Consider the following 25,604-nt stretch of genomic DNA (forward strand, 5'->3'; position numbering starts at 1 on the left):
TCCACCCCAGGGTGTCTGATTCAGTAAGATGATACAGATGAGGGTCTGGACATTTTCGGATTTTTTTGTTTGTTTATTTATTTGTTTGTTTGTTTAAATAAATGTTCCAAGTACATCTGCCACATATTTCTGGTTAAAAAGAGAGATGCCTGCTATTTAAAAATACTAAAAATCAAAAGAGAAAGCAGAAAATTTAGTGATTATAACTATAGTACCAAACTATAAAGAGTCCCTTCAAGGAAATTATGTTTCATCGCTCATCAGTGTATAATAGCACCCGTAGGCATGCCAGACAGTGCTGGTATGCATCTGCCAACACACCCAGCGGTGGGCACACCCATCTAATGAAGAGCAACATTTGGTGAGTAATGCACAGAAACATGGCTGTGATTTCTTTCCCTGTCACTTGGTGTCAGTCATTCAAAGTTGTGTCACTTTTGATGACTCTTTCTTCCAGCAGCATTTAAATTCTTATTGGCAACTGCAATAGAGATTTTCAAGAGAGAGTGAAGTATTTATGACAATGAGATGTCATGTGAGACATTTTTGGAGAAAGTGATTCTGATAGAAGCCAGTGCTGGTTGGGATCATGCTGCAGCTTTGCCATACTTCTCCAACAGCTGCATCAGAGCTCTAGGTTTTGTTATTCAGGACCATATGAAATAAGCTGTATCTGAGATATGTGTGTGTGTGTATATATATATATATATATATATATATATATATATATATATATATATATATGCAGGATGAAGCAGGAAGAGGCAGAGATGTTAGAATGAATGGTTTCCTTGACTCATTGTTTTTGAATATCATGTATCATGTTTAATAGCACATGTCAGGGAGTAAATATTATATATGGCTTTCACTTAAACAGTCTCCAGGTGCCTGGAAGTATGATTCCCCATATGATAACCTTAAAGTGTAAGGTAAGGAATATTCACATGTCACAGATTAGCACGGATTTATGTGAACTGAAGTTTTCTCCATATGGTACAGAAGTGATAGTGCCTTATGTTGTGTAAGATGAGGGCCCAAGATCCCCTTTCTTCAGGCATTCCAAAATTTAGAGTTTATGTGGATTAAAACTACCCCATATGCTTCTGTATTTGAACACTTCTGTACAGTGGCAAACCCTTTTGAAATCTTAATTCTGCACAGAAGTCTTATAGTTGTCAAATTTATGATATCACTGAATTCAGGACAGTTCATCAGTTCTCACTTGAGTCAGTTGCCCTCAAGCCACCTCTACAGGCTCTGTGAATACAAAGAGTGTTTTTTTTTTCTTTTTACTTAGGTAAGTCACCTGCTGTTTTGTGACCTCAGAAAGGAAGTGGAGCCTGATGACTGGGTAGAGGAAAAGGAGTGGGATTGTGCATGAAAACAGCAATTGAATCTCTCAAATCCTTGATTTCAGATCAGTTCTTGATCAGAGTAAATTATGTAGAGAACATCTTCACCAAGCGTCCATACCCAGCCACCTGTTTGTACAAACACTAACTTAATGTTTGTAAACTGTTTTCATGCCTTTTATACTCAGGATGGATAAAGTTTTGCCGGAGAGGAAACTCAGTTTTGATTATTTTCTCCATTAGAATATGTTTTACAAAATTCATCTTTTACAAAATTCACTGCCAAAATTCTCCTGAAGACCAATGCAATATTTGAGGACGTATTATCTTCCAGAACAATGGCATCTTCCTTATTTCAGTATTAGGGTATGTGATCGGCAATGTTTAGATGCTGTTCCTATGTCTGGAAAAAAAAATCAGAAAATAGGAGAACCATGTCTTAGTTCTTGAAAAATTCAGTGTTGAGCTGTGCTATTGCTGTCATGGTGATGGGAGTGGACGTTTGCCCATTGATGCAAAAACAGTGCCTAGATTGGTGAACACCTGCTGTCATCCAAAGCACACAGAGGCCTACTTATTGCTCAGCAAATGTCTTAGCATTCAAGTCTGTTATTTTAAGCACTTTTAAGTTTGTGAGTTGTATTCAGGTCAGTTTTAACTTTGGGGTAGAGGTCAGCAAACTTTCTAAATGGTCAGAAAGTAAAATATTTTAGACCACAATTGACTGTGTTGCAATTACAGTTCTGCTTTTGCAGCACAAAAGCAGCCAGGGACAATGTAAATGTGTGTGGCTGAGTTCCAAGAAAACATTATTTATGGATACTGAAATTTGAATGCATCATTCTGGTGTGTCATAGAAGTATTTATTGTTTTTAAAATTTCAACCATTAAGAAATATAAAATCTCTTCTTAACTTGTGGGCCATACAGAAACCAATGGATGATTGGATTTGTCCTGAAAGCCATAGTTTGCTGAGCTCCGCCTTGGAGGTACAATGCTCTTGGTGATTCTTTCAGCATTCCAAGAAAAAGAACATATTTTTACTGTGCCAGGCATGGTCAGCTACTTCTCAGAGTGCCATTGTGTAATAGAAACATTAGAAGAGATCTGGAACGCTGTGGCAGTCTTCAGCACTCCTAGGGTGTGGTGCCTGGAGAGTGTGCAGATAGCTTGTGCTCACTGAAGCTGTGAGTATCTTCAAGGCAGTAGCATCTTCTTGACAGAAGTTCTAAAGACTGATGAACTGGACTGTGGACAGTCTACTCTTGCCTCAAATAGGCTTTTGAAGTTTGGCTCCTCTTTCTATTCTAGACCTACCATCTGTGGCCAGGGAACTCAGGTTTTCATTTAGATCAAGGCTCTCACATTCTTGGTTGGCATATGGCTAGGCCTCTCATTCATGTGTACTGGCTAATTAAGGAAAACAGATTTTTTCTAAAAATATCAGACAGGCCATACCTTGGTCAAGCTGGCTATATATTTTGTACTTTTGTGCTGTGCTCACATTTGACTGTTCAGTTGTTGTTGTTGTTGTTTTTTAACATACTAAATTTCTAAGACCTTTTTCATTTAATAATTTTCCAATAATTTTGTCCACCATGGAGTTTGATGGTGATGAAGAAGAGAAAATGTATACAAGAATAACCAAACTTATTAAGCCCTAATGTTCTCTATTAACACTCAGCTGTCATTTTAGGGAACCTGTTTTCCATTTTTCTTTTGTGTTTAATCTACTTTAAAAGTTATTTGTTTTTGTTTTAGAACAGTCATGTAAATCATTATAATTGATTTTGGTTATAAAGGATGTATAAAAGCATGTATAATGTTCCCAAAAAAATAATGGGGTGAATTTACTCCACAGCCTACTACCCAGAAATAAATACTTGAATTTTTTTTTCATGTCTTCATACCTGTACTTTGGATAATAATGATCATCAATACTTGAATATTTTTAACTTACATAGTGTCATATATATGTCCCCACAAACTCGCACATATAGAGCTGTGTGCTCCGACCTGCACTTCTCTAGTTACGCTTTTATCAAAGCTGCCTCTTTAGAGTCCTGGAGAAAGTGGATTCATTATGTTTTATGCTTCATCTTTTGTGTCTCTAAGTAGCTTACCTCTTAGTGGCAGCACAGTCGTTTTAGTTGTAATAGGATGTCCCTTCCTCAGAAAATGGCCGTACTGTGCAAAATTTCTGGGTGAGCATCACTGGTGTCCTTCCCCTTCTTATAAAGACACTAATCATATTGGATTAGGTCCCTACCCTCCTGGCCCTATTTAACCTTAATGGGCTCTGTCTCCAGGTATGCTCACATAGAGAGGTACAGTTTCAACGACAAATTGGGGGCTTCACTGTTCAGTCCATAACAGTGTTGAAAGTGTTGCAGCTTGTGAATGACTCTGAAGTGGTGGAGAGAGGATGATCAGAAATCAGAGGGAAGGTTGTAACAGTAGATGGGTGTGTGTGTGTGTGTGCGTGCGCATGCGCACGCACGCATGTGTATTCCCAGGCCATTTGGCCAGTCGAGTGCAGTTTTCTGTATTCACCTAGTGCTTTTGGCATATGAAATCACTCATAAACAAACAGGGAATCTGTGTTATTCTTACACTGGAAGACATTCACGTTTTCAGAACATACCTGTTAACAGGATTGTAGCAGGACTGCTGCAGTGTAGTTGTGAAAGGGTGAGCCGTGGAGCCAGGCGATCTGAGTTTGAGTCTTCTCTCACATGAAGCCCCAGGATTTGGGAGAGTTGTTTTGCTACCCTGAGATTTATTTTCTTTATTTGTAAAATGTGCATATTAATAGGGGCTACCTCTATAAGGTGGTTGTACACTAAATGAGTTCAGATGTATAGAAAGGTGACTTGCACCTAGTAAAGGTGCAGTAAGTGTTAACTGTCTTTACCATCACCCTTTTCTGTCATTAGTCAAGCTAGGGTAACCTAAGCAGCAGCAAATAGTGATTAGTCTGTCATAACCCTCCATCCGAAGTGGGGCCCCTCAGAGCTAAAGCCCCAGAAGAGGCAGCTCTGGTTTTTGTCATTTGAGGAGGAGGAATTCAAGAAGATGCAAGAGCAGGTTTTCAATATAGAATGAAGCTCTGTTACTCTGTGGAACCCACAGAGGCAGAATCCATGAGGATTTGCAGGACTATCGATTTGGGCATTACACACAGGAGAAAAAGATGCAAAATCAGTGTGAGTTCAGAGCCTCAGCACCGTTGACTTGCTGCTGTGTAGCAGCATGACAGAAGTGGAAGAGAAAAGGTGTCCTACTTTGGCAGGAAGCGATACATGCTGTGCCTGCAGAAGCCAAGGCTTTTGAGGCACCACATGAAAAATGTCAGAACACACAGTGAATGTCTTTGAACCACAGAGATTTAAAATTTGCCCAGGTGATTCAGAGAAGGACACAGCTTGCCTCTACCAGGAGGGAGGGAGGAACAAAGGCTGCTACTCAGTGGGACTGGCCTCAGTAAGGCCACCTCAGTTAGGTCCAGGACAGCCTGATCAGCCTCAGGAGGTCAGCATGGCTTTGGAGTTAGCTGTTAAATGTAATATTTATTGGTTAAAGAGGCAATCGATCTTGAACAAATTTGAGAGTAAAAATCAAATATTCCTGGCTCATGATTTAGCTCAAGTTATATTACCCTTAGCAAGGCATTTTGCGTTGCCAGGTGCCTTTTCTGTAAAAAAAAGTTCCTGCAAAGGACAAATTATGAGTGAGGTGAATGGCTGGGCATCACATATATCGTGACACTGGGGTCAAGGTTCATGGAATTGGCATTAAAGGCTCAGGTCTTGACCATACTGCCAAATTCTTTAGGCTCTGTTAACTCCTGAGATAACCCCTTTATTTAGCCACAGGTGTCCTGAAATTGCATATTTTCAGCTTTAATATATTATATAATAGTAGGTTTTCTTACACATATACTGGGCACTTAATGATGGCATGAGGCATAAAACCTGATAAAAGAGGGGAAAGAGATTAACTGAGGATGTGTCATATTCTGGATACAGTGATAGGACCTCTACATCTAGACAACAACCCTGTGTAACATGTTAGGTCCTAAAAGTCCTCCTTACCCTTGAAGGGACTGCAGAGGTGGAGTACCTGACCCAGCACCACACAGCTACTAAGCAACGCAGCTTGGATTTGTACTCAGCTCTGCCTGCATTCAGGGCTTGTGTTATTTCAAGTGCATAGTGTTAGCAAAAACTCAGGATTACTGTATATAACTGCATTCAGAGTAGAAATGGGCCATTTTGGTGTTTGTTATGCACACTGTAGCCGCCTCTTTCCCTCACCTGTTTATAAAACACTGGGATTAGATTTTGTGCTTTCTCCTTGCTGCACCTAAAGCACTTTCAGTTGCTCTCTGCTAGAGCACTTGGAGGTTTGCTGATTCCGCTGCTTGTATCTATCTATGCTATCAATCTGTTAGTACCTTAGGTTCTTGTACTGGCTCTTGTTCATATTTTCATTCCCATGGTTTAGCACAGTGGCTGGTGCTTTGTGAGAACATACTGCAGTCTGGCTGGGCACAAATAACCGGGAGGTCACAAGCCACTTGTAGATTCAAGCAGGAACAAACTTGATTCCTGAACTCACGCAAACTCCACCCACGCAAACTCCACAGGAACTTTGCGAGAACTCAATGGGAACTCAATGGGAACTCCACGAGAACTCAAAAGTAACGGGCACCTGAGGCAGCAGGAGCCGCCCCTTCTGGCAAAATGCCAGGCACCATCTTGACCTGGCCGTGGCTCTCAACAAGACCACAATAAGTATCTACTGAAGGAACCCGTTGTTTGGACCTATGGAACTGGATTGACCATCTAGGACCAACAGATTGACTTTAATGGATAAGACCAACTGAACCTTTCTGATAGTCCTGGACAGGGAGGCAGGGGGATGGGCTTTCCAAGGAGTGACAATCTGATCTTTCAAGGATGATTTCTGTGGCCAGGTGGAGAAAGATCAGGAAGGTCTTTAAAGTTTGCTCCAGGGAGCAGAAATCATTGGAAGAATATGGTGTCTTTGGAGAACTCCAGTCAGCCTGGAGTGGGCAAGGAGGAAGGGGGAGCCAACAGGCAACTTGAGACCTACTTGCCCAGCTGAGGCTGTGTCTTCTGAATATCTAGCTCCACCTGCCCTTCTGCTCCATAGTGTCCTTGCTTTTCCTGCTTTCATAGAAATCTTGTGTTTCCTAACTGCTCAACTCATTTAAGAATGTAACTGGCTTTGTATTATCAGTGCCTCATGCCAATGTCTGACTAAGTTAGAAATCTTTATTTTTTTGTGTGTGTTAAAAAAAAAACACAAAATCTTACTTGTTGAAAATAAATCTCTTGTAAGTAGATATATAACAGAGATGGTTTCGAGCAAGCACTCTCCCGCCCCTGTGTAGTCTGCCTTCCAGCCTTTATCTCATCTTCTGGAAAGGATAATGTTGAGCCTAGAATCAGCAATATGGCCTTTTCTCCCCTCTTCCCTCACTGCAGACATCCAAAGGAAAAGGAAATAAGACCAAATTAAGTTATTTTCTCATGATTGGCTATACCTCCTCTGTCATATTTTACAGAAAAGAAAATTAGGGTTTGGGACCCATGATGACTGTTAGCATGCCATTAACTCAGCCCTCTGCAATGAAGGTCCACTGTTAAAAACATAAGACAAGGGGAAAATGAACAAACACCAATAAAAAACAAAACCAGGACATGCAGTTAGAAAAGCACGGGTATGCTTGAATGTTTCTGGGGACAAGTGAAGATTTGCAACCAGGAGTGTTCCAGAAAATCTGGAACAAATTATCTACCTTCAGGACTTAATTCACTTTAATTTCCCAAATGGTTACAGAAGACCAATTATGTGGCAGGGACGCAGTGCTGCAGAATTTAAAGACAAAAAGGACATATTTTCTCTAGAGTTCAGTTTAGGAGGGAGGGAGGGGAAGGCAGGACAATTTAGAAGGGAGGTATAGGTGCATGTTGCTATCCCTGGGTACAGGGTGAATCTTTGTAAATGAGTACTTGTGCGCCAGCAAACCAGATTTGAGAGCAATACGTCTAAAACTTTGGCCAGTGTAGAGAGCTTCTTGTGAAATGTATTTTAGGGCATGCTTTGGGGACAATTAATATTGAGTTTTATAGGCTGAATTATGACAGCAAGAACAGTATTCACCACTAATGACCCCTATACCATAACAAGTGAACATCTTCTAATAGGATTCTGCAGACCTTCCTACAATGAAATACATACCATTGAGCCTCACTGTGTTCCTTATTGGTTTGGATGTCAGCAATTCCCTGGCCCTGAAGTGATCTCTGCACCAAGACATTGGGTGACCTTGTGGTCTGGCTTCCAGCCAAACCCCTCTCTGAACTTTCTTTTAGTTCTCCCTTCTCTGAGGGTAGGTCAGGGGTGAGGGCAGGATAGGAGGGGGGCAGATGGGGAAGGAATAGTGGTAGTGCTTTTTGGCTTATATCAATCCAGAATTCTGAAGATTGGGGTGTCCCTGCAGCATTGGTAGATGGGCTCATGCAGATCTTAAGAAGTAGCCAAATACAGAATTTCTTCCAAAGTTGCCTTTTAGATGTCCTTTTCAACAGACAGCCTTGGTTTTCTTCCATTATTCATTGAGGTGGTTCTTCTCATCTATGATTTTTCTTTCTAATTCTTAATTCTAGTCATTGAAATGTGTCCATCTTCAACTGATCACAGTTCCTTTTGATTCTAGTTCTGAAATAGAAAATGGACTTATGTGCATCATTTCTATTTGCTTGATTCAAAAATAAAAAAATTATTTTAGCTGGAAAGTAAAAAAGTATTTTATTTTTTACAAGAATGAATTTTATCTGAAAGTTTTTACATGAATGCTGGCTAAACCTTTGGTGTATTAAACCTAAGGGCTTCTCTTAACCTATGATTTTCTATTTTTTTTAACAGTGGATCTTCTATTTTTTTCCCAATGTGTATGATAAACATTTTGCAACATTTACTGTATGCTGCGTTCTATATGCATTACTAAATAGAAATATAGGACATTTTCCCCCTAGATAAAGGACATTCTCTTTACTTCAGCCTTTAAACCTTAGTTTTCTTGTCTGTTAAACAGGATTAATAATCTCAAAAACCTAGTGGAGTTATTTTAATGATTAAGTAAAATAATTTATAGAAAACACCTTGGATAGTGGCTAATGCATAATAAAAGTAGTTATTATTTTTTAAAAATCAATTCTGAGTCCTGTGTGTTAAAGGCTGGCGAAACTATTTGAATTCCACTCCCTAGCCAAATATTATTGCAACCTTGTTTAATACTGGATGGTACACATTACTAGAATGTGTCTTATCTGGGTTTTATAATTAAGAGATATAATTATTTGGCAGATATAATTATTTCATAATTAAGAGATATAATTATTTGATTTTTGTAGAAGGAGCTAATCCCCATAATTATATTTCCTTTCCTTTCCTTAGAGAAACACTTCTTGGACACTGAGGTGAGAACATGGTTTTCTGGCTTCCTGACTTTTAAAGTAGCTCTTCTGATCACAGTTCTTCACTTATCTAAACAGCAGGGCGAGGCCCTTGTGGTGGAACAAGGAGGTTTGCATTTTTAGGTCAAGATGTTAGAGCACAAAGGGGCCCAGGGTGCCATGTCCCTACCTGTTTGTTTCTGCCACTTTTCAACTTGCTCAGCATCAGTTTCTTGGAACATATTGTATCCAAATAGTATTGCAAATTTAAGATGAGGCCATCCCTCCCTTCCCTCCTCTCTAGAGTTGTTCTCTAGAGACACAGAAAATACTTGTGCTTTGCCATCCCCTGTTAAATGTTTGCTATTATCATACTGATGATTATTAGGAGAAGCATGGTAATTATCACTTAAAGCACAGAAGGGCCTTCTCAAGGTGGACTCACTTCTTGAACAAATCTCAACTTTTTGCTAAGAATTTTGTGAAGATTTATAAGAATCCAAGTCTCTGTGGCTGTATGCTAAGTGGAGGAGCTGTGCTTCTTCGGGCCCCTTGGCCTTCACTCATGTTCCCCCCTTGCCGCAGCCTCAGATGCCCTTCCTCCTCTTTAACCCCTTGACAAATACCTGCCCCTCCATCACAGTGGCTATTTATTGAGGGACTACTTTATGCCGGGCACAATGCCGACAATGCCGAGTGTCTAGTGAGGAGCAGAGTCCTGGAAATGGATCCCTATAACCTGTGAGGTCTCACCTATTATTTGAAGGAGGCATCATACTGTCATTCTCCTTCCCCAAAGCAGAAACAACAATTTCCTAGTTTGTGTAACACCTTTACTACTAATGGCAACAAGTCGTTGCTCTTAGTTATTTTTATCTACTAGACTGTAAATTCCTTCTGGGAAGGAGTTTTCTTAACTCCCTTCACATACCCATCACCTAGGTCTCTGCCTGCATACAAAAGGTGCCCAGCAAATACTTCCAGAGCATCACATGAGTGAATACATGTTTTGGGACCAGTAACTTTCCAGAGTTGATTTGCCATGTATTTGTTTCATTTATTTTGAGTGCATATCATGTGCCAATATTTCCTATAAGTTCTTGGAATATGGTTTACATTTCATCGGGGAAGGAGACAGTAGATAGTTAAATAAAATATGCAGCATGACAGTTGGCTCCAAATACAATAGAGAAAAAGAAAGCTGGAAAGAAAGATCAGGAGTTTTTGTGTATGGGCCAGGGCATGAAAATTTAGGGGTGGTGGAGGAGGTCTTTCCTGAGAAGAAGGCATTTGGGCCAAGACCTGAGAGAGGTGAGAAAACCTCATCCAAGGCAGAGGAGGATTAATTGTAAGTGTCCTGAGAAGGAGCTTACTGGGCCTGTGCAAGGGCAGTGTGTTTGGAGTGAGAGAGAAGTGGAGGGGGAGGTCTGGGAAGGTGACCACATCGGGCAGAGCCTGATAGGTCATTGAAAAGACTTTGCTATTTTGCTTGAGACTTGACACCTTTGGAAGGTTTTGAACCAAGGAGGGATGTCATCCATTTTAACAGGATCATACTGGCTTGATGTGTTCAGATGGGCTGGAGTGATTTAGGGATGTGCCTAGAGACCAGGTGGAAGGCCACTGAAATAATCTAGGTGAGAATTCTAGTGGCTTGAACTTAGGTGTTGACAGTGGAAATAATCAGAGAGCCAAATCAGGATTCCAACAAGATTTCAATTTCTAAAAATTTCAAACATGTGAAGGAAGGAAGCATAGTTTAGTGAGCACCATATACTCATCAGTTACATCCATTAATTAGTATTTTGACAAGTTTGCTTTACCTTTAGCTTTGCTTGCTGAACAAAGTAAATCATAGACGTTGTCAGACTTTGTGCTTCAGCATGAATCTTCAGAAAATGAGGCTGTTCTTTTGCATAGTCAGAACTCCATTATCATACTAAACTAATACACAGCTCATATCCAAACCTCCCCAATTCTCTTCCTGACAAAGTCTTTTATATTTGTATTTCCTTCCAGGTAGAATTCAATCAAAATTTGGGCGTTAGATTTGGTACTTCTACCTCTTAAGTCTTTCTCTTTCATTTTGACTTTTTAAAAAATTTGGAGTCACTTGAAATTTATAGAGAGTTTCAAGAATAGTGTAAAGAAACCCTGTATAGACTTCACCCAGGTTCACCATTGTCATCATTCCGCCTTGCTTGCTCTCATAGTCTTCCTGTTTTCCTCTGCACAAGCTCATATACATAGATAGTGGGCACTTCCCACCTGGATGGATTTTGAAGGTAGACTAAACAGAATTTTCTGAGAGATTGGTTGTGTACTGGGAGAGTCAGTGAGGACTCTGGTGACCTTCAGGATTTGCCTGAACGTTGGGAGGAAGGTGAGCCATGAGAAATGAGGGAGGAGCAGATCTGGCAGAAGCTTAGGTTTTGATTTTGGACATATTTAGTTAGAGGAAACTGGGATATTGGTGTGGATGGGTGCCACAGGCAGCTGGGTAGATGAACAAAGAGTTCAGGGAGGTGTAGCCTGAAGAAATAAATATGGCAACCATCAGTGAATAGGTGGCATTGCGAGTCCTGAGCCATGTGTCTTACAAAGACAGTGAAGGGAGGTGGAGAAAACATCTGAGTACAGTGCTCTCTACGTTAGAGACTGGAGTGGAGGAGGTGCTGATGAAGGAGACCATGAAGTAAGGTGACTTCGTAGAAGCCACGGCTGAGGTATTAAGGGTCAACTGTGTCTGACACTAGTGATGGGTCATGTGACAGCTCAGAAGTCATTGGAGTCTGTAGAGAGCAGTTTAAATGGAGAGGGATGAAGTCTCTGCCTAAGACAGTCTAACAGAAAAGGGGGAGAAAGAAATATGGGAGCCCTTCTGAGGTTTATTATAAAAGGGAAATTCAGGAAAAGGGTGGGTAATTAGAAGAGGAACGTGGGGGTTAAGGGTATGTGTAGGGTTGGGGGAGTCTCCTATGTAATGTTGCTTAGGCTGGTCTTGAACTCTGAGGCTCAAGTGATCTTTGCATCTTAGCCTTCGGGGAGCTAGGGCTAGAGGAGAGCCACGAAGCCTGGCTAAGAATTTTTTTTTTTTTTTTTTTTTTTAAGAAGGGAAAAAAATGACACTATTTTTTTTTTTTTTTTTTTTTTTTTTTGCTGTTGGGAATGATTGGGCAGAGAGGGAAAAATCCAGGGGCGGAATGGCAAGGGCTGTGTGCTTGCCTAGGCAGGAGGGGCTGAGCTTGTCACACAGACAGTGCATCTATAGTAACAAACTGAAGCCAGAGTACCAGGTGGCTTTAAGGTAGATAGAGGCACCTTAGACCCTCCTGATTGCATTCATTGCCCCAGGGAAACAGCAAACTGACTGGCAGGGGTAGAGGGAGGAGTTCATTTGAGGATGAGGAGAAGGTGAAATAATCCTCTGGAAGTGACTTTATTAATTTCTCTCTATGGAGTATTTCTCCGTGCGTGGGTGGTAGGCAGCCAGGGTTAGGGAAATCAGTAGATTGCATTTTCTAGAAATAAGGGGTATAAGTGTCAGGAGGGTGTCATCACTCACAGGTCACCCTTAGTCCAGAAAGCCTCAGGGCTGGATGAACCTTCAGAGTACAGTGAATAACTACTGGCTGGAGTGCTGGGTTATGGGCAGGGCTGGGAGTTGGGGACCCTGGGTCAGATGTTTGGTGCACCTTTGGAGCAGGAAGACCAGATTGGAACTGATGTCATCCAATACATGCTTATTCGTTCTTTATCATTTCCACATTTGTATTCATAGGAGAGTAAGGGTAAGTCCCTCTGACCTTCAGTCAGTGTGTAGCTTTGGAAGATACTGAGGTAGGCTGACCTGGAGTGCCCATTTTGACTGGAATTTAAATAAAGTGTGTGTGTTAATTGAGCACCATCTTGTCTCTCTGTTCAAATCCCCTGTGAGCTGCAGAAGCAAGAAATTCTTGTTAACTGGGGTGCTGCTCCATCCCATACTCCCTTCTGCTCTGCAAATTCTGTCACATCCTGAGGATTCTTAAGACTGCCATATGCAGTTCTCTTGAGCTTTGGATGATTTGATGCATTGGACATTTTATTTCATTTATGCTTTTAATTTTAAGACATGCATCCAGATATGCCTGCAGTCAACCAGCTAGTTTTCTATATCTGCACATAAACAAGAGAGAGGAGAAAGAGAAAAAGAAGCAGTCTGTTTTTATTTCTTTCTCAGTTTTTCTCTTTGTACTCTGCATGTTGTACCCTCATTAGATGTTTTAGATCTAAGTCTCTCATTTTAAAAATAAGGCTTTCATTTGGAAGGCAACCAAATAAGCAAATGAAAAAACTGCAAGGGATGCATGTTTTGTAAAACCCAAGAGTATAACTCTTCTGGAACCTGAACAGTAATCCCAGGCCTCTGATAATTACCTCAAACAAAAGTTTTCCCTGAAATTATTAAATGTTTAATTAAATGTCTGCAAGATATGATTTAATGGCTCAACTCATTGTAGATATACATGTAAATATAATAAAATTTTAATCCCAGTGGAACAAAATAATGGTTCTTTCAGTAATTTTTAACCTTTTATTGTGAAAATTTTGAAGTCTACAAGAGAGAATAGTGTAATAAATGTCCACATTGTTACCATAGTGTTTCATTCTGCCATCCCCTTATGAAGGTAATTCTTAAACTGGAATTTATAAAAATGATTTATAACCTTTATTCCTTTTTATAGACAAAAAATAAATATAGGATATGGGTTGATAATATATTTAATATGCTTGCTGGGAGGGCCTATAAAGTAGAAACTTGAGGCCTGAGAAAGGGTTTCAGGTTCTGCCCTTTGGTTCTCTGTGGCCTCCGGTTCACAGGGATCACCAGTGCTTCTCGTCTGGTTATCTTCCTTGTACCCTGTGCCTGGTGGTATGCAGTTGCTGGGAGTTCTCTGTACGCACTGTCCCAGGGCCTCACGCTCCCTTTCCCTTACATATGACTCATACTCAACTCTTTGAAGTCCAGCTCAGGTACCTTCTCCTCTGAGGTTTCCCCTCCTTCCCCACCCCTTACCTGGTGCAGGTGTGTCCACCTGGAATTCCCCTAAGTACCTGCCCCTCCCACCTCTGACCCAGAGTTAAATCTAAATGGCTCCACAGGGTTTTTTGGTACATGGAAAGTAACCCCAGGCCTCTTATAATTAGCTCAAATACAATTTCTAGATCTTGGCTGTCTGTATCCCTGACTCATCTCCTCTCACCACTCTGGTGACATCAAGGTGCTCTCTCTCTCTGCTCAGCTTGTGCCTGCTTAGGGACCTTTGTAAGTGCTTCCCATTCTTTCTGGAACATTCTGCTCCACATACCAGACTGTGTGGCTGCTGCTTCTCACAGCTCCTTCTGAATTCCTCTTCAACCACACCATCACCTTTCCTCCTAAGAAATAAGCACCATATCAACTTTTATGGTAAAGTTGTTCTTCATTTTACTCACATATATACATTTATACCTGTATTCCAAAATAATATAGTGTACTTTTGCCTGTTTAAAAATGCCACATATGTGGACTATGTATTAGAGTGTTTCTTGTGGAAAACATATGGTGGGATTTTGTTTTATTCAGACTGATAATTTTTGTTTTCTGTTTTCCACCAGAGCTTAACCTTCCTATCTAACATCATCACTTGAAATGCTTTAAATCTCTGTTTTATTTTGTGCTTTTTGTTGCTTTGTCTATTTTATGTTTCTTTTTCTCCTTTTTCTTAACTGATTCCATTTCTACTTAGTTTTGGAATTAGATTTGATTTTTTTATTATTTGGGTGGTTACCCTAGAATTTTTAATGATTATGCCTAAGTTATCAATATCTAATGTTGATCCATCTTTTAAAAATGTTTTTTATTAGCACATTATAGTTACAAATAATAGTGGAGTTCGTTTTAACATATTCATACATGCATGGAATATAATTTGCTCCATTTCAATTCCTAGTACTTCTATTTTCCTTCCTTTCTTCCTTACCCCTGTTCCCCTTCCTGTACTTTACGGATCTTCCATCTATTTATTTATTGTTTGTGACTGGTGTTTTATAAATATATATGAATGTATTTATGTGTGTGTGTGTGTGTGTGTGTGTGTGTGTGTGTGTGTATATATATATATATATATATAGAGAGAGAGAGAGAGAGAGAGAGAGACAAAGAGAGAGACAGAGAGAGAGAGTTCACTGATATATTCATTTATGATATAGCATAATCTGGTCACTTTATTCTGAATTTCTTACCCTTTCTTGTCTCTCCTCTCTCTCCCTCAATCCCCTTTCTCTACTAACCTCCCTTCTGTTTTCATGAAACATCTCCCCCCAACCCCCATACCCTCATGCTTTTATTTCTTTATTTTGCTCTGGTTTCTGCATATGAGAGAAAACAGTTGAGCCTGGCTTATTTCACTTAGCATGATGTCCTCCAGTCCCATCCCTTTATTAGCAAATGCCATTATTTCATTCTATTGTTTATATACCGTATTTTCTGTATCCACTCATCTGTTAATGGGCACCTGGCTGATTCCATAACTTGGCTATTGTGAATGACACTGTTATAAATGTTGGCATTCATGTATCACTATAGTATGCTGATTTTAGTTCTTTTGGATAAGTACCAAGGAGTGGGATAGCTGGGTCATAGGGTGGTTCCATTCCTAGTCTTTTGAGGAATCTCCATCCTGCCTTCCAGAATGGTTGTACTGTTTGGCAATCCCACCAGCAATGTACGGGTGCACCTTTTCCCCACATCCCTCTTAGCATTTATTGCTGTCTGTAGTTTTGATGATTGCTCTTCTGACTGGGTTGAGATGAAATCTCAATGTAGTTTTGATTTGCATTTCTCTGATTGCTTGGGAAGTTGATTCATCCTTTACCCTCCTCCTGAGGTATTTAGAATAACTCTGCTGAGCACAAATCTGAGGTACTTAGAATATGTTATCACTATATACTCTTCTGACTTAAGCTATTTTTGTCATGCTTTTTATTCTGTTTCTAAAAGATGTTATTCACCTTAAAAAAAAACACACAAAAAACCTTACAGAGTTTATGTTCTTTTAGATTTGCACACACATTTACTGTTTTTTATTTTCCCTCATTCTTTTTTATATTCAGACCTTCCATTTGAAACCAGTTAGTTTTTGTGTGGATATTTGAGTCTTATTAGGGATGGAATCTTTTAGTTATTCTTGTCTAAAAGTGAATTTATTTCTTCTTCATCCTTGAAAGTTTTGTCTCTGAGTATAGAATGAAAGATGGGCAGGCATTTGCTTTCAGCATGTTGATGTGTCATTCCACTGTATTCTTGCTTCCATGATTGCTGTAAAGAAGTTGATGGTCAGTCCATCTTTCCCTGAAAAATAATGCCATTTTCCTCCTGTAAGCTTTGAGAGTTCCCCTTTAGTCTTGGTCTTTCTGTATTTCCAGTGTGCTATGTATAGATGTAATTTTTTAAAAAATATATTCTTCTCAAGAGTCTTTGGGCATCTTAAATCTATAGAGTTTTATCAGCTCTGGAAAATTCTCAGTTATTACTTCCTCAAATATTGCTTCTTCCCTGCCCTATTTTCTTCTGCAATCACAATTAAATGGTATTTTAGAGCATCATGCTTTAGCTTCCTGTGTCTTAACTTCTCTTTCATCGTATCCTTTCCCTCTCAACTCTATTTTTTCCTTCTCCTTTCTTTAAAAAAAATGGTTATTCTATTTTTTTATTTGTAGAAGTTTTATTTGATCTTTTAAAAATCTACTTGGTTAGTTTCTGTGTTTCCTGTTCTCTGCAGATACTTTTTACTTGGTCTTTTGTTTCATTGCATAGAAAATATAGTTGCTTTATAATGTGATACACTGTTGATATTTGGTAGTTTGAATATTTGTGGGTCTATTTCTGATTCTGATCTGTGGTACCTGTTTTCCTTATGTACTTAAATTTTTGCTACCTATTGTTCTTAAAAAACTATGGGAGAAGGATTCTTGACTTTATCTTGATGTGTCTGACCTGTATTTCCTTATACTACCAGTTTACCCACCTTAAATCAAGGCCCAGTGAGCATAGGTTATGGTCACTGCTGAAGATCTCATTGTAATTATTTTTCCATCCCTTTTTGCTTCTCTTCTGCTTAGTGCCCATGTGTCTATCCCTGGAGTTTCTGAGTTAGAGCTAGATTTAGATTTTATTTATGGTTCATACTCATCCTATAGATATAATAATCTATTGGGGTCCCAGTTTAATACGGAGACTATCTTCTGTAATATCTTCCACATTGGATAGGCTTGATTCTTTCCCCTTTCCTGGGCTGCCAAAATAGAAACCCAGATTTTTTGCGTGTGGCAAAAGAACTATCATGTTCTACTTTGATCCCTGGGTGCCCAGTTCCCTTAGATTTTTATAGTGAGAGCTGCTTATTATCTTGGCACCTTTTGGTGCTTTATTTATTTATTTTCAATAGAGAAGTTTAGTTTGTTTATCATCGGTTGCAAGCAGTTAATCTGAATAGCCTTGCCTGCAATATCTGGAAGAGAAAGAACGAAGACCTTCAATCTGGTGTTATGTATCGCAAAAACAACAACAGTGCATGATGCATACAAATCTTCAAAAACTTTGAAGATAAAGATTTAGAAAACTAGGATTTTCACACAGTTTTGTTTTACATGAGAACATCATTTTAATATTGATGTAAAATTAAACAAGGTCAGTTTGACCCTGTGTCCAACGTGACTACCAGCTTCAACTATAGCATTTTCCTAAACTGCATACAACAACAGCTTTAGGTGCCTGGAGCATAGTGATCCAGTGAAGTAGCTATCTTTGCTAAGTACCCACTGTATACAGACCTCTATGGGACATGGCCTTTCAGAGACATGAAAGATATAGATTTGCCAAAATTATTTTCTGGTACCTAATAAGCAATAACTGAAAAAGTAATTATTGCCTCATATGTGTCACAAAATAATATTGGCAAAGCTTGCTGTTGCAGATTAACACTGAGACAAATGTAAACTCAATCAGATTTAGCCGATTTGGAGAATGCTGCTTATGCGTAGGCCAGGCTGATCATTTTGCAGTGTTGAACAGAAAATCTCCCTTCAAGGATGGGGATATCGAGTATAATATTGAACTATATATATATATATATCAGTTGTTCATTTGTATAATAACCTTAGGATAATGTTTGCCATATAGTAGATATTCAATAAATGTCAGTTATTACTGTTCTGAAAAAAAAAGAAATATATATTAGTAGCAGTGTGGTTTATGAATCAGTGAATTGGGACCAAGTGGAGACAGGAAGGAACAAGGGTGTGAGGATTGACAGGTATGTCCTTTTGGATGGAGACCACCAGGAAAGTGAACCAGCAAAGCAAGATGTGAAAGAAGAGAATGCCCTAGTGACATCCAAGAACAGGGCCAAGCCCAGGTGCAGCTGGTTTGGAGCCAGCAAGAGGCTGTTTAGCCTTCCTGGCTTCTTTACTGTTCACTGTCTCTTTGGACCCTGAGGAGAGGGTGGCACTTTAACCAAACACAATAAGCTGAGTCCCCTGGGTGGCCTCCAGGATCACAGACCAAACCAGCCATTAGGCATTCAGAGAACAGTGCAAAAATACCAATGCTGAATGTCATAAGGGTGTTTGAGCTTTAGGGAGAGGATTAGAGGCAGGAAGCAGTAACTTTAGAGGACTGAGCTGCCAGGAATTTGTCAATCACAAGGCTCCAATTCTGTTTATTCATATAATTTTACTTGCTCTCCCATTCTGATGAATCATTATTTGTCATCCATGGATATGGAATCCATTCTGTCATTCAATGAAAGAAATGCTGACTCTATGCAGAATACTTTCTTAGGCCTTATGAATATTCTATGGTAATTATTTTAATGGCCATTTGCCATCATGATCTGGTCTTCTGTCATTGTCTTAGCATAAACATTTATTGAATGCTTATTATGTACCTAGATCTCCACCAAAGTCATTTTGTTTAATCCTCATTATGCTCTTTTTGGGTAGATGGTTTTACCCTTATTCAGAAATGTCAATCAATTTACCCAAGGCATATAATGAGAGTCAGGATCAGTGTGTAAGTGAACATGCATTCCTTCCTTCTTTCTCTATACAACTACTGAGATTGTGATTTAAAAGTAGATTTTAATGGCATTGGAATCCTGAGCAATTGAAGTTGCCTTTAAGATTGACTTTTTCTGGGGATGTGTTATTGCTCATTCTTCTTTTGTTGAGACATCATAGACATCATGAGTACTGCCAGTGAGCTGCCATGAGACTGCGGATTTTAAAGAAAAATGTTTTTGAGATTTCTCAGTTTCTGTGTTTTTGGTGTTTGCCTGAGACCTATCTATAGCAAATAACATATCCCTTGCTGTTTTGTTTTTTTTTTTTCAATGATATCTGTCTACACAGAAAAACTTCATGGAAGATTCTATGCGGTATTAATAAGGACAGTTCATGATTAACACGTCCATGACCAAATTGTAGGTGGACATGTGTACAGCTTCTGTGGATTCACTAAGACTAGGGTCCTTTGTACTCTTTGGTTTTCCCTAGGACTCCATCAAAATAGTGAAGTGAAACCAGTCACTGGGCAGGGAGGTTGATCACACTATTTGAATTAAAATCTACTCACATACATCAAGACATTCTTTCACTGAAATTAAGAGGTGTTAATTGAATATTTAATATGGAGAATTTAGGCCTAGTTTCTTCTTTTTTGAACCTTAGACATCAACAACAACAGCAAAAAACTGCAAGAAACGAGGTTTTTTGTTTGTTTGCTTTCACTTTATGACAAAAAAATAATGTGATTAAGAGCAAGACTTGAATTATTTTCCTGTGAAGTTGTTGGAGGTGGTAGAAATATGTAAGTACAAAATCACCTCTAGATTTATGGCTGTCCGCATTGTCAGTTTTGGAGCTATCTCAGGGGAAGAGACTGATGGAGAAAGAATTACCTGTATTTTACCTTCCTGTCCTAAGGATTTTTAAAAAACAAGTGCCAAATCCATCTGCGCTGTGCTGCAAGAAGCCAGTCTCATTCTTCCACTTGAAATGGTAGTGATTATGCAAGTGGTTTGTTTCCATGTCAGGAAATGTGACTTCCTACTTCTCTGGGGCCCAGCCATTCAGTGGAGATACAGGCTCACAAGGCGCTGAACCAACAGCACCTGAGTCCAAATAGTGAGGCTGAGACCAGATTCCTGGTCATTGTCTTTATTTTGGTGTTATTTCGATCATTCACTGTTTCATCCAGTCATATTCACTGGGCACCTACTGTATGTAGGAACAGTAGGTACAGGAAGTAGTGATGAACACTGTGCAGTATCCGCCCTCCCCAGAGCTCATGTTCTAGATTCTTCCCTTGCCAACTGTCTCTCCCTGGTCTGATGGTTAAGCGCTCAGGCTGTGAAGCCAGACGGACCTGGACTCCGCTCACTATGATGTCGACCAAGCCCAGTTTGCCTCAGGAGGACTCCCTTTCTCCATCAGTGTCATGGGTGGAAGGCAGGTCATGCAGGCAAAGGGAATTTCAGGGTTACTGTGGCATAGCCAGTGCTCCATGCATGCTGTCTGTTACCACTGTCTTTTCCATAATTGTTATGGCTGTATTCTGGCCTTGGGATATGAGGAGAAAGGAAGAGTGTTTGGAATACATAGGAAGAATGTGGAATACAGAGGGAAGAATCAGACGTTCATAAAACTACAGCTGGAGCCCACTGGGGAAATAAATAGGGCTGATCCTTTGCAGAGCTAGGGCCATATATCTTCCTGCGTAACTGCTTCCTTTTCCAGGTGTGGTTTTAACTTGATTTTTTTTTTTTTTTTTTTTTAGGTTCAAACATTGGATAGTTAGGGAGACAAACAGTGTGATTTACCCTGAATCTTTTGCCATATTAAGCACAGCTGTGCCTGGGCCAGGGCACCCAAAGGGAGAAACAGAAGTTGTTCTTGTAGAAAATATCTGTTATTGGGTAATCTTCCCAAATATTAAGCCTACAGGAAAGGTTGCAAAAGGACATTTAGGTTCTTCAATATAAATCATCTTGAGTGGCGTATTTGCTCGTGGTGAGTTAAGATATTTAAAAAAAAAAAAAAAGAGAAAGAAAAGGGAAGCTTACCATGTCTGCTGCTTTCTTTTTGAATACTCAAAGATGGCATTTTCACTTAGAATTAAAATCAGGACTAACACAGCATTTTTTTTCCTTTGTCCATTGAAAAACATTCTTTAGAAGCATTTGTATAAAGCATTCCTCACTTATTTATTTATTTAAAGGAACTCATTTTATTTTCAGTGAAAATTGAAAGTTTGAGGTAATTGCAAATCAAATTTTGCCCAACCGTATTTAAGAGGTGTACATTTATGTATTTTTCCCCCCTATACTTATGTACCTGCAGGGAAGTTTCAGATGGTTGCCTGGTCTTCAAAAATAGCAAAGACTGTATTTATTGGAACTGCTTTAACAGTGAAATTACCCACCAGTAGACATGTAGACAAAATGATTATTTGAGGTCTATTCCATTTTCTCACTTGTTTTCCACAAATTTCACACATCGTCATTGGTCCTGGAGTTGTGACATTTAGGTAGGAATTCTGGCTATATTCCCCAACTTATACATGTCCCTGAGGTAATCACTTAACTTTTTTGAGCCTATTTCTTGAGAAATGGGAATATGTTACATATCTCAGAGTGCAGTTGTGGGTTCTAAATAGACCCATGTGTTCCATTTCTTGGCGTATCCTCTGGCATAGTATGGGTCCTTAGTAAATGTTTGTTGCCTTCTGATTCTGGTTTCTCCATGGGGTGCACATTATTCTTATCCTGTGGTGTCTGCAGAGTGTGGCTGCAGACTGAGTAGTATGACATCAGTTTTTCAGTGATGGCTGGAATATGGCAACCGAGGTGATAGAGAAGGAGCTGAAGGGAAGAGCAGAGCAGTGCTGCTCCTTGCCCAGGACCTCTATGTAAGAAGAGTTTTCTTGGCCTCTGCCCAGATGCCAAGTGATGATTGTATCAGATGCTGCTGCTTCTCTGTAGCCTTTTGGCCAGAGATAGCTTTTCAGCGTTAGCTCCTGACTGTAGAAAACTCTCTTCATGTTTCTGGAAAGAGTTTGAGAAATGAAGCTTTGATGGATGTGTATGATATACATGAAAGTTAATCTGATAAATAAAATTGCCTAAATCAAGAAGCTTCCATTTTAGCCTATGTTTAATTTTTTTTTAATTTTAAAAAGTAGAAGAAGTGATGGTATCATGTTATTATTATTATTAAAATTTATTGAGCACTTAGTGTTGGCAAGGTACTGAGCCAAGAGTTTTGCTTTTAATTTTTAATTGCAACATACACACAACATAAAACTCATGATCTCAATCATTTTTAAGTGTGAAGTTCAGTGGTGAGTACATTCATATCATTGTTACAATCATTTCTACATCTGTCTCCAGAATACCTAGTGTAAAACTGAAACTCTCTCACCCATTAACACTGACTCCCCATTTCCTTCTTCTCATAACCACACTCTCCTTTCTGTTTCTATACATTTGACTACTCTACAGACCTTGCAGAAGCAGAATCACACAGTATTTGACCTTTTGTGTCTGTTTTTTTTTTTTCACTTAGTATAATGTCCTTAAGGTTCATTCATGTTTGGCATGTGTCAGAATTTCCTTCCTTTTGAAGGCCAACTAACAATCCAATGCATGCCTATACTGTGTTGTTTATTCATTTGTTATGGACATTTGGGTTGCTCATTTCATTTGGCTATTGTGAGTAATACTCCTATGAACATGGATTGACAAATATCCATTCAAGGTCTTCTTTGTTTTACTTCTTTAGGGGGTATGCTCAGAAGTGGAACTGCTGGACTATAGTGGTTCCATTCTTAAAATTTTTGAGGAACTGCCATGTTATTTTCGTATATGCTTCAATATTTTATATCCTCATCAACAATGAACAAGCATTCTAGTTTCTCTACCTCCTTGCCAGAACTTTTAAACTTTCACCCCCCTCCATAATAGACATCCTAATAAGTATGAAGTTAGGGGCTTTATTTTAAATGAATTTATTTAATCTGTTAATATCACAGAGGAAAGTCATATTTTCTCCATTCCAAAGAAGAGCAAACAGAGGTGTAGAGGTGTTGGCTCACAGGCAAGAAGAGGAGCTGGGATTTGAGCCCAGGAAGCATGGTTGTGGGGTCTGAGATCCTACTATTGTGCTATCCCTGTCTCATTATATGGTTGTTGTAGTAAATTAAAATAGCAGAGAAATATTTGTCAGAACAAGGGAGCTTTTCCTCATCTCTAAAACTTTATATGTCTTAAAAAAAATTTCTGAAAATTTTAGTATTTTCTTCCAAATGTGTCTGTATTTCTATATTTATATATATAGAAACATAATTTTTGAAGGGTTCCTGCTTTATATTTTGTTCTAACATTTCTACCCAACTTCATTTATTGAAGGCACCTTTCTAGGTCTGTACATATGGATGTACCTCATTCTGATGAATGACTTCATTTGGCAGAAGTTTAATTGGTTAATCATTATTGACATAAAATATTAGAGAGCTTCAAGACACATTCTTATGTACATATTTTATGTTTTGCTTTTTTTTTAGAACAAGTTTCTAAAAATGAAATTTCTGAGCTAAACATGTATACATTTCATGTTTGGTCGGTCATAGAGTTAAGAGCAGATTTAGACCACCAGTTGAATGAAGACCTAGCCAGAGGAGACTCTGACTCTCAAGTTTCTTAAACAAGTGCATTCCCCGGGAGAAGAGTCCAGAACTGATCAGATGCCTATTAGTAGCCCTGGAAAGGTTGCAGCTGGGCATGGACAACGTCAGGGAGCTCAGCAAATCAGCTCAATGTTTGACCCACTGCATTTGTCCAAATGACTGAGAGCTTTCCTGCTGAAGTTTCTTTGGCTTGGCCAACCAGCTGAGGTCATGGGCATAGCTAAAGAAATGAAATAGGGAAGCCTGTGCTTTTGTTTAAAAGTTATATGATAAAATCACTACCAAATTAAAAATATTTAAGTTAAACTAGTAGATATATGTATATACATATGTATATTTATATATTTATGTGTTTGCATATTGTGCATGTTTATAACTCCGGTGTGTATTAGGGGCATGGTATTCCTATTCATGCAAGTTTTAAAATAAAATCGATTTTTTTTACTTCAATATGTAAGAATATGTAAAAATTATAGAGTTTTGGAAAATAAAATTCAAAAGGGGAGACTATTATCATGTAATTAAAGCATAGTATTTTCAATGTATAATTTTATGCTTTTAAAAATATAGTTGTAGAGTCACATTGCATAAAAAATTTTATCTCCCACTGGGCTAAAGCACTATACTTGAAAGTGTACTATTAATGCTGGACATTGAGTTAAACACCCACACTATTAAGTTGCTTAATCTTTGCTATGGCCATCTGGATTGGGTTCTGTGTTTGTTTTCTTGTTACAGAGAAGGAAAATGAGAGTAACTTGCTTGTTTCAGTTTAAAACTCAGAAGGGGTATTACCACAAAGAGTGAATTCACATAGTTTGCCCATATTCTCCACCTGTATAAGGACAGGTGGGATTTGCATCTTGTTGCCTGATAGACTTTAACATCTCTCAATAGAGCCTCCTCTTTTTCACATTTGTTTTAATAGCTATATATTAGTGCAGCTAGTGGCTACCCCAAGGGTTATTTAATTATTCCCTTGTTATCTAGGACTAGTCTAATATATTTAACATTTTAAATGTTTTGGGGGCCATCAACATCTCTACTTTTCCCCCTGTATTTTGAAGTATCCTTGGAATAGAGACAAGCCACCTAATTGCTGGATCAAAATAACTAAAGATAAAGTTGACTCTTAAATAATTCAAAAATAGAATTATTCATAATATTGTTGGTGCTGTTCCCCTTTGTCTCCAGAAGGTTGCAGGGCCCAAATGACTTCAGCATTCACATCATGAAATTTCATGTTGTCCCTAGAGAAAAAATAATGTCTTCACTACTAACTAAGGAAAATGACTGACAGAGTGAGACTTTGATACCTATGTTGAGATTACTGGCATTTAAAGGAAATTGTTCTTTTAGCTAACTTGGATTAACAGTGCTGCCTTATATACAGCATGTGTCATCCTTGAAGGGCTTTGACTAATGCTTATGCAGCTACTAACCTTAACACATGGTGCGCACTCTTCAAATCACCTTTGTTCATTCATTAAAACCTTCATTGAGGAAAATTTATTGTGCAGAGTAGACTTTTTTCCACTGATACTTAAATTGTGCCATTTAAACTATTGGTTATTATGGGGCCCCTACCAAAAGATTTTCTTCCCCTTGAAAAGTGTCCCTTGATTTCGTTTGTTATAAAGATGCATAAAAGAAGATTCTAGGAAAGGTTTTTAAAGCATAAGATGCTTGAATTCTGTGGCAAATAATCCAAAAGGAATAGCAACCTGAGCTTCCCTAACCCTTATTGAGTTTTTAGACGGGGACTGTGGAGAGAATTGTGGTTCTCCCCATAAAACTCCCCAGGTTGGGATATGAAATGGCATCAGGATTGAGATATTCTTTTAGGGCTGCCAAATCCTTATTTGTTGTGTTGGAAACTTTGAACTGGGTATCAGGTCACATATAAATAAGACAAGTGTGATGAAACTTTGGATTCAAGAGAAGGGCACGAGATGAGGATTTTTTTTTTAAATGTGCCAAATGAGAAAAATATGTATT

The 25,604-nt window shown here is 38.9% G+C and overlaps 1 protein-coding gene and 1 long non-coding RNA gene across 3 annotated transcripts in view; one reads left to right on the forward strand and one right to left on the reverse strand.

The window, feature by feature from the left end:
* The window catches only part of Cers6 (ceramide synthase 6), a 281,227-nt gene that overhangs the window by 100,392 nt on the left and 155,231 nt on the right, over positions 1-25,604 (forward strand). The window lies entirely within an intron of this gene.
* LOC144365329 (uncharacterized) overlaps positions 7,181-25,604 on the reverse strand; it is a 51,046-nt gene continuing 32,622 nt past the window's right edge. The window contains exons 2-3 of the long non-coding RNA XR_013423638.1: positions 14,191-14,260; positions 7,181-8,102 (exon numbers count right to left, since the gene is read on the reverse strand). This is a non-coding gene — a long non-coding RNA (uncharacterized LOC144365329). The remainder of the gene's footprint in view (positions 8,103-14,190; positions 14,261-25,604) is intronic.

The sequence above is a fragment of the Ictidomys tridecemlineatus genome, chromosome 7, assembly GCF_052094955.1.
Source record: "Ictidomys tridecemlineatus isolate mIctTri1 chromosome 7, mIctTri1.hap1, whole genome shotgun sequence".
In the NCBI taxonomy this organism is placed as follows: Eukaryota; Metazoa; Chordata; class Mammalia; order Rodentia; family Sciuridae; genus Ictidomys; species Ictidomys tridecemlineatus.